This window comes from Eulemur rufifrons, chromosome 29, assembly GCF_041146395.1.
Source record: "Eulemur rufifrons isolate Redbay chromosome 29, OSU_ERuf_1, whole genome shotgun sequence".
Lineage (NCBI taxonomy): Eukaryota > Metazoa > Chordata > Mammalia > Primates > Lemuridae > Eulemur > Eulemur rufifrons.
In genome coordinates this window covers 8571033-8581676 of record NC_091011.1, presented here as the reverse complement: position 1 = coordinate 8581676, position 10644 = coordinate 8571033, and positions in this window count along the sequence as shown.

Below are 10644 nucleotides of genomic sequence, written 5' to 3'. Positions count from 1 at the left end.
CCTAATATTTTATTTCCTAATCAGAAACAGCTTTTGTAACACTGTCAGACAAATTTCTTCTCAGGAAGTGTGCTTTAGGTAGGGACCTTTGTGGCTGCCTGAAATAGATCATTACCCAAGGGAGAGATTGTAAATGGAAGCTGAGAGACCTCTGATAATAAAAAGCTGTAACTGTCCACACCTACATCTGGGAACGGGACACCTTCCAGAAGAGTGTTCACAGGAGGACTACCAGGGCACACACTAGGTCCGCCGCCTTCTCGCTTCACCCGCCTGACCTCTTTGGGGGACCTTTGGAGCGAGCCGATGGCTGCACCTCTCCTTGTTCCCAGTCTGGGCCACTGAGTCCTCTCCATTATGAAATATTTTCTCATTTCTTTTTAAAGCATATGTTAGTTCTCTTAATTCTTTACATCAACATTTTAACTTTCATAGAGATATTACAAAATTTAGTTTTGTGTGCCACTTAGAAAACTAGGTGATTTTTCTCTCTGCTCTAGAATTGTTTATGAACTCGTATTTAACTGGAGAAGAGAGTGACACCGAGAAGCGTGGGAAAGTTTTAGGCGCACATTCTCCTTCTCAGATGGGAACAGGGAAGGCCCCCCAGGAGGATGATGAAAGAGCCTCAGGGGTCTGGCCCTCAGTAAATTTGCCTGGATCCTGTGTTTTCTAGAACTTTGCTGCAGCTCTGCAGACAGACCAGAAGCCCTGTGGGGGCTTAAGGGTCTGCTGTGGATTCAACACGCCTCCTCCGCTCTCCTCACACTGCCTTGTCAGCGCCGCTGGCTTCTCCCCACTGTGTGTGTTGGGGACAGACTTGTGGGAAAATCTGTTCTTTCCAGTTTTGTTAGTGATATGTTTTTAAATGCCTTTGTACCCAAGGAAAGGATCAATTGCAAATTGCAATGTGTTTGTAAGTAATCAAAACTCTCTCTCTCTAAAGCCTCTGTGGTTTGCTCTGACACCTTCCTGTCAAATCTAAAGCCTCAGGTCCAAAGCTGGGGGTAAAGACACCTGCCCACTGGGCTCGCATCCACACCTGGACCCGACCTTGCTTCACTGCCTTTTCCTTCCCTGTGGGCCTAGACATACTGAGAACATCAGAATAAATTAAAAGTTTGTGAAGTTTGTAAAGCTAGTGGTGCTAATTGAAAACATCAGCGAATGATGAGGAGCAAAGGAAGTGGCATGATTGAAGTGCCTGCACTGCCCAACATGGGAGCCATAGCCACTCTTGGCTACCAGAGCTTAAGTGAATTAAGAGTTAGCTTCTAGATCATTAGCCACATTTCAAGGGCTCAATAGCCAAGGTACAGAACCACAGAACGTTTGCTCTGTTGCAGAATGCCCTGGTGGCCAGCACTGCGCTGGGCAGCCTCGCCTCTCTTTCCAGGCAGTGCTGCCAGCACTGTGTCCTCAGCACAGCTGTACCCAGCAGACAGACGGCATTCCGGTTCATCTGCACCCGCAGCCTGACGCCCCATGCCCTGGTCTGCATGCACTGCACTGGTTACGACAGGGAGCATCACACAGGGCCAAGCTAACTGTACCTCTCTGGAGAACGGAAGGACATGCCACTTAAGGTGAGACTTGGACACGACTGACAAACTGGAAAACACCATTTTGTGTTTTAGAAACTACTTTAAGTAAAAATATTCTGAATGAAATTAGCTAAATGTCTTCTAGAAATGTCCCCTTTTAAGAACATCATCTAAGCTCCTCTCATTTAGAAACCATCAAAGACTCAGCCAGGATCCTAGCCCATCCTTCTGATCTTGATAAAAAGAGGAAAAGGGACAAAAAGATAAATCGTTTCTTTGCATGAAATCAGTGTGCAAGGACAGAACCCACAACCTCCCCCCAACCCCCCCGCTGTCAACGCACATACCTGTAGGAAGCCCCAGGAGGTCCTTCCAGAAGGCACCTTTTTGTCTTCATTCAGTTTTATAAAAAAGCCATCTCCTTAGAAATTTTCATTAGCCACAAATTCTGTATTTCAGATTTAATACTCAGTTTTTGATACTTCTCCTTAGGTAATAGTTTACTTAAGCCTGCTTCATTCCACAAAAGTTTTAAGGTGCTTAAGATGTACTTAGTTCAAAAGAAAAAATGGATACCTGAAGGTAGGTAACATCTCCTCAAGAGTTTCAACAGTCATAGCAAAAAAGCAAACACAGTTGTTTACACAATTCACAGTGTGAAAAAAATGCAGAAACAGCTGCTGTTTCCAACGGCACAGTTCTTCCCGGGATGGAAACCTGGGCAGTTGTTCTCCCACATGTCCTCATATCTTACAATATTGTGGATGGCATTTAGTGATATTAAGTTTTGGATTGGGGGCAGTATTACTTTGCAACTCAGACAAATGTACACTAAAATATATAGGGGAAATAACTCTAAAATGATGTTTATCCTGCATAATCAGCTTTGTTTCTCAGATCTCCATGCAAGCCCAGGTTCTGACCGTTATCTCGTGATCTGCCTGCCTCGGTTTTTAACCCCCAAATGAAGCTTCCCGGAGAGGAATCTGGCCGGCCAGCACCACTGACCTTCTCGTTGTGTGAGCAATTGCACATGCTGACAGGTCCTTCCTTGGATAGCTCAATTGCCAGTCACTCTCATTTCCAGTCTACTTGGTGAGGCCACCTGTGGATGTCTACTCATTGTCTGCCTTTGGATACCCTGTATCTTATACAGCACTCCACCCCCACCCCTAACCCACACTCCAGGTCCCATCACACACACAGCATCAAACACAGAGTGCTTGGGCAAATTTTGGTAATTAATTGCAGCAAAAATAAAGGAAAATTGCTAAGATCTTGGCAGAATGTCAAACTTACCATCCTTTGAACTGATCCCCAGAGTGGGCTGGATCCAGAACAGGGGCAAGGCTCCAATTAGCAGCCTCCACCCCAGTCTCAAGCAACCTGCTCCCATGGGGCCCCCTGCTCAGCATCCAAATCAGAGATGGCTTTGGGCAAACGGGTCCTGAAGCAACAGGGCCTGGCCTTCCCCCACCCATGGGCAGCAGGAGGGAGCATTCCCCACCCCCCATTAGCCTCCTGAGACAATCAGCCAATCGTGAGTGCCTGAGAAACAAACCTCCTCCCCAGGGACCTGGGGTCTTATCTCCACCCCACAACCTGCTTATGGGCTGTTTCCTCTAAAACGAATATGTCCTAAGTGGTCTTAATTTACAGGGGCAAATGTGTAAATCATCTGTGAGGCTCAACAGTAGCTCCACTAAAGTTAACAGTTACTCAAGTATTATGACTTTGTGAAAAATAGCCCAGTAACCTGGAATCTGCAACAGAGGGACATCAGGGGACAGGGACACTTAAAGCTATTGTCAACTTAAAGACACATTTGCTACACCTGGGACTAAAAGCAGGTACTTTGTCTTATACAAATCATAAATACGTGTTGATTTATAAATGACCCCTCTCTCTTCTATAATCGCCCATTGGCTTCAAAATAAAATTAAATATCCATTGCTTGATAGTCAAACACTTTGACAGGCTGCCTTCAAATGCCTTTGGTCCTTTGGCCACTTGGAGTGTAGGGGAAGAGATATCCATTCCCTAACTGTTCTCTCTCTCTTTCGCTGCAAAATCACATACTGCAATTCCACTGAAGGGATGTGATGATCATAGTAAAAATCATCTTCCAACACTACAGGGTTTGGTGAACACTGAATTTTCCTTCTCAAAAACACATTATGAACAGAGAATTAACATGACCACCTTTGCATTTATCGTGTTTTAATGCACTTGTTAAGCCAACACACGTTATACGGGGGAATTTATTAGGTTCCAAAGCACACATTTTTAAATTTGAGTAGTATACAATTATGTGTATCATCTCAGCTTCCCCAACCCCACTCGCCAGACTTGCTTTCATCCTTTGTCCTTTTATCTGGAGCAAATGAAAATATTATTTGATATAGACAACTGATATGTCATAAAGTATGAGTAGAATCATCTGAGGAAACCTTTGCTACTTATGTTAATCTAGATCATTAACATAAGTACAGGCAAAGGCAGACTCAGGACAAGTCCCTATGGTCCCTTTAAGCTCCCCACATAAAGCTGAGGTGGAGCCACCACTGTTTCTCCTGCTTATCTCAGACTTGCGCAATGTGAAAGGAGGCCCACCAACATCATTAGGACAGACAAGCCTCTAAAACATTCAAGAATCACACTGGGCATTACATTCTTGATTTGACAAGACTGGCTACCCCAGGAATCGGTGAAGCCCCGGTTAAGGGCTGCTTTGGGAAGCCTGTATATGAACCAGGGGAAACGTTAATAAGGAAGCACTGGAATCCATCCGGCATTTCCCTCCTGTGAGGGCTCCTTATGTCCTCTGCCTCCTCTGCGGGGTTTATTTGCAAACAGTGAAAGAAATAAACAGAGAAAAGTAAAAAACACAAGGTAGAAGCCCTAGACTCAGTTCTGGTTCTCACTTCTGTCTGTTCATCTGCTTTTCTTCCCCTGGAAGGGGAGGAACCTCATCCAGAAGACTTGACTAGGATTTTCTCTCTGTAAGGATGTAAGGAAGACAATTATATAGATGGATTATTTTAAATTGGAATTAGTGTGGTAAAAAGTGTTTATAATGTATATACATGTAGATGCTTTTTAAGAACCTAAATTTTTAAGTAACTCTAGGCTGGGGATGTGGGGCTGCCTGGTCACAGGGTTTCAGCCCCAAGGTCACTGGATGCTGTCAGTGTGCTAGGATATGCTGACCAAACTTCCACGAGCCTCGGGAGAGCAGTGGTAGCTGCCAAGCCTAAGCTGTGTGCTATTGTGAACTGGCAGCCACTGGTTAGCAGCATAGATCCACTGGGAATAAGGCCAATTTCTTCAGGCTTTTCTTGGGGAGGTGGGTAAAGCATATGCTGTGGTTTGAACGTACCCCCCAAATTCATGTTAGAAGTTTGGTCTTCAGTGAAGCAGTGTTGGGAGGCAGGGCCCAGTGGGAGCTGATGAGTCATGAAGGCTCTACCCTCATGCATGGGTTAATGTCGCTATTTTAGGAGTGGATTAGTTATTGTGAGTGTCTGTTGTTATAAAAGGGAGTGAGTCCGCCCTGCTGCCTCCTCTCCGTCTCGTGCACCAGCTTCTGCCTTCTGCCCTTCCACCAGGGGACAACAACATCAAGAAGGCCTCTACCAACTCAGAACCTCCCAGCCTCCAGAACTGTAAGAAATCTCTTTTCTTCATAAGTGACCCAGTCTGTGTTAATCAGTTATAGCAACACAAAACAGACTAAGACAGTTTACAGATGCTTACATTTTTATATTATATTCCCAATTTAGAAACTTGCTGGTGACTACTGTATTTCCTTTAATTCCAACCACCACAGGCAGGGAGCATTATCAGTCACTGTCAGCTTTGAGAAACTGTTTCATTAAGAGGCTAAATGGCTTGCCCAAGATTAGGATGCTAGAATGAGCCAGAATCTACCCCCAGGTCTTAAGGTATGGAATTCAGCATCTTTCTGAGGTACCTATCCTGCACATGGTTATGAGATTAGTTTAGTCACGGAGTACTACAAGCAAAGAAGACCTAGATTCCAGGAAGGCAGCTTGGGTTCCTCGTGCTACCGCTAGGGTCCTCTTCCTTACCCTCTGGTGATTCGTGAAGTCCTCTGGCTTGGCTGGTCTCTCTCAGGATCCCCTAGCCTAAAACCCAATCACTGGTCTCGCTGCCCTCACTACAAAGACTTGTTACTGATTGAGCATCATTAATGGCGGGCCCATGAGAAGAAGAGATTATTCTGCAATGTGGTGCCACCTTGTTGATTGGAGCTCCAGTGTTCTGAACCTGGTATAATTTCAACATGACAAATAAAAGTTTAACTTTCTACTCATAAAAAAATAAGGATGTGCTGTGAAAATTAAGAGTCTAAAATCCAATGTTCAGGAGACTGTAATTGCCAAATGAATATGTACAGCACTCAAATAATGAATATTTATTAATTAGTCCCTTAAAAATAAAATTCTTTTGTTACAAAGCTGGTTACAAAATTTTTAGAAAATACAAAATATGTTAATACAAAGATTGAAATAAAAACCACCCAGAAATAACCAGGTTTAAATGTTGGTATCTTCCCAATCTTTTTCTATCATATTATACATACCAATGTCTAACCTGCCTTTTTAAGTCATAAATATTTTACCATATCAGTACAGTTTTTTCAGTAACATTTCTAGAATATGAAACATTGCATCAAATCATAAATTATTTAACCAATTCCCTATTAATTCATATTTTTAGTATAACAATACTAGGACATCTTTAATTATAACCTTTGTGTAAATTCCTATAAGCAGAAGTATTGATTCAAAAGGGGGCACACATTTTTAAGGCTTTCTATATATAATGAATACCAAACTGGACCCCAGCAAAGTGCCAGTCAATTCACATTTCCACCAGCAGTGTCTAAGCGGGGCCAACTTATTCCCCTGATAATCTTAGGGTAGTACCAGTTATCACATATGATTTTTACCTCTCAACTCAATAACTATACTTAGAAGAAGCTCTAAAAATCAAGAAACTCAAGCTTCCTTTTAGACTGTCCCTATTAGAATCTATATAAAAGTACAGAATTGCAGAGTGACGTCAGCAAAATGGTGGAGTAGGAATTCTCCAGTGTCTCTCCTCCCAACAGAATTTCAACTATCAACTATCCAGTGGCAAGATTATCACCCTGAATATCCCAGAAAATGGGAGTGAAGCTGGACCATAGAGCCCAGAAAAACTGTGATCAGAGGGAAAAGGGAACATGGTTCTCTTTGAGCTCGATGCTACTCCCCCAAACCCACACAGTGCCACACTTGAGGATTTCCCTAGATTTATGGTTTCTACAGTAGAAAAAGTGAGTGGGAGGTACGTATTCAGTTTCCCCACCATTCTGAGACTCTTCAAAGGAGGTGTGCTCTTTTTCATGGGAAGCTTTGCGAGTGCTACAGAGGTAGCCCACCACGAGTAAACGAGAAACAAAGATCAGGGCTAAGGCTCACGGCAACCAATGTGCGAACCTCAGAGCTGGCAGCAATGGACCTGGGCTTAGGGTGCCATCTAGCACTACAAGGGCTGCAGCGTTCATGGGCTTAGAGACCAAAACAGTCTGCTCAGAATTTCTAGACAGACCTACTGCGCAAGGATAATAATAGACAAAGTCAGACTGCAAAGACTAGAATAAATGCCAACATATTCAATGCACAGACATCAATATAAGACAACAAGGATCAAGAACAATCAAGGAAACATAACATCACCAAATGGACAAAATAAGGTGCCAGTGACTAACTCTAAAGAGACAGAGATGTATGATATTCCTGACGGAGAATCTGAAATAGCTGTATGAAAATATAAAACTCAATGGTAAAAATAACTTAGGAACTGTTAATCAAATTATGATGATGATGTACAACCCAGAGGACTGGTTGAATTTGTTGTTTAAACTAAAGAAAAAGAATGTCCCCTAAATGATGCCCATTTCCATTAATTGATTGGGCATTACTTCAAGCAAATGAAGTACTTCCTCCAGATAAATAGGGTCAAGATGAAAGTTTTGCTGAAATCCAAGTGACATTTGCTGAATTAACAGCTATTCAAGATCCAGATGGTGCACATGACTACATTTAAATGGCTAGAGCAAATTGCAAGAAATGTGCTTTTGTGCATATATCTTGTACACAAGTTGAATTGTTATAAGGTAATTTTCAAAAAAGCAAACAACTTCTTCATAAAGCTGTAAAATGTAGAGCAGTACCACTAGAAATCGCCATGTAGAATTTAAACCTCAAGAAAAGCAGCTCCTTTCAGAGAAGGACAATAACAGTTTATTAGTATCTATAATATTAACTGCCCCAAAATCATTCTCCAATTCACTTGAACATTTATAGAATAGGAACATCAGTTGTGATTCCAGAAGACAGGCTATTAAAGCCAGGTTTCTGTATGGAGATAACATGTCCCCATAAGATGTAGGAATAGATCATCAAAATCCCTTAAAACAAACTAACAAAACTAAATGGTCCTGCCCACTTGGAGAGGAACACTTCCAAACTCTCTTTGAGTCCAGCATTATCCTCATACAAGAGCCAAATGAGGACACAACAACAACAAAAAAATAAAACTACAGGCCAGTATCACCGATGACCACAGATGCAAAAATCCTCAACAAAATAGTAGGAAGCCAAATCAACACTATATTAAAAGGATCATTTGCCATAACCAAGTGAGTCATACCAGGGATGCAAGCATAGTTCAACATATACAAATCAATAAACATAATATACTGCATTAACAAAATCAAGGACAAAAACATATGATCATTTTAATAGACACAGAAAAATCATTTGACAAAATTCAACATTCCTTCATGATAAAAACTCTCAACCAATTAGGGATAGAAGAAATGTACCATAACACAATAAAGGCCCTTGAGAAACCTACAGCTAAGATCACACTGAAGTGGGAAAAGCTGAAAGCTTATCTCTTTGCAATAAGACAAAGGTGCCCACTTTTACCATTTCTATTCAACACAGCACTGGAAGTCCTAGCTAGAGCAAATAAGCAAAAGAAACAAATGAAAGGCATCCAAATTGGAAAAGAGGAAGTTAAATTGTCCCTGCTTGCAGACTATATGATCTCAAATAGAGAAAATCCTAAAGACTCTACCAAAAAACTATGAGAACTAATAAACTAATTTAGTAAAGTTGCAGGATACAAAAATCAACACAGAAAAACCAGTAGCATTTCTAAATGTAAATAGTGAACTATCTGAAAAAGAAATCAAGAAAATCCCATTTACAACAGCTACAAAATTTTTTTTAAGATACCTAGGAATAAATTTACTAAAGGTGAAAGATCTCTACAATGAAAACTATAAAACCCTGGTGAAAGAAACTGAAGATGACATGAATAAATGGAAAGATAGCCCATGTTCATGGGTTGGAAGAATTAATATTTTTTAAACATCCATACTACCCAAATCCATCTACAGATTCAATGCAATCCCTATCAAAATACCAATGGAATTCTTCACAGAAATAGAAGAAACAATTCTAATATTCATAAGAAACTACAAAAGACCCTGAATAGTCAAAGCAATCTTGAGCAAAAAGAACAAAGCCAGAGGCATCACAATACTCTATAAAGCTACAGCAATTAAAACAGCATGGTATTGGTATAAAATCAGACAAATAGACCAATGGAACAGAATATATAACCCAGAAATAAATCCACACATTTATAGCCACCTGATATTCACCAGTGGTGCCAAGAACACACACTGGAGAAAGGACAGTCTTTTCAATAAATGGTGCTAGGAAAACCAGATACCCACATGCAAATGAAATTAGATCCTTATCTCTTACCATATAAAAAATCAACTCCAAATGAATTAAAGACTCGAAACTATGAAACTACTATTAATAGAAGAAACATAGGACAAATTCTTCATGACAATGCTATGGGCAAGAATTTTATGCACAGGCAACAAAAGCAAGACTGGGCAAATCAGAATATATCAAACTAAAAAGGTTCTGTACAGTAAAGGAAATAATCAGCAGAGTGAAGAGAAAACCTACTGCATGGGAGAAAATATTTGCAAATTATGTATCTGAGAAAGGGTTAATATCCAAAATATATGAAGAACTCAAACAACTCAATAGTAAGAAAACAGAGAACCTTTTAAAAACAATGGACAAAAGACTTGAATAGACACTTCTCAAAAGAAGACATACAAAAGGCCAACAGGCATATAAAAAATTGGTCAATATCACTATCATTAGGGAAATGCAAACGAAAATCACAATGGGATATCACCTCACATCGGTTAGAATGGCTATGATAAAAAAGAAAAAAAGATAACAAGTGTTGCTGGGGATATAGAGAAAAGCGAACCCTTACATACTATTGGTGAAAATGTAAATTAGTATAGTCATTATGGAAAACAGTATGGAGGTTCCTCAAAATATTAAAAATAGAACAATCATATGATCCAGCAATCCCACTATTGTATATACATCCAAAGGAAATGAAATCAGTATGTCGAAGAGACATCTGCATGCCCATGTTTATTGCAGAACTGTTTATAATAGCCAAGATATAGAAGCAACTTAAGTTTCCATCAGCTGATGAATGGATAAAGAAAATGTTGTATATATACACAATGGAATACTATTCAGCAATAAAAAAGAGCAAAATCCTGTCATTTGCAACAACATAAATGAACCTGGAGAACATTATGTTAAGTGCAATAAGCTAAACATAGAAAAACAAATACTATATGGTTTCACTTACATGTGGAATCTAAAAAAGCAGATCTCAAAGAAGGAGGTAGTAGAATGATGGCTACCAGACACTTGGGTATTTAGGGGCGAGAGGGGGTTGGGGAGATGTTGGTCAAAGGATATACAATTAGTTAGCTAGGAGGAGTTAAAAACCAGAATAGGCAAATATATAGAGACAGATATTACATAAGCAATTGCCTGGAGCCAGGAGGTGGGGGGTGGGGAGCAAAAGAAGAAGGGAGAGAGAAAGGAAAAAGGACTATTAATGGTTAGGAAGTTTCTTTACTGGATAAGAATGTTCTAAAATTGATTGTGGTGATGGTTGCACA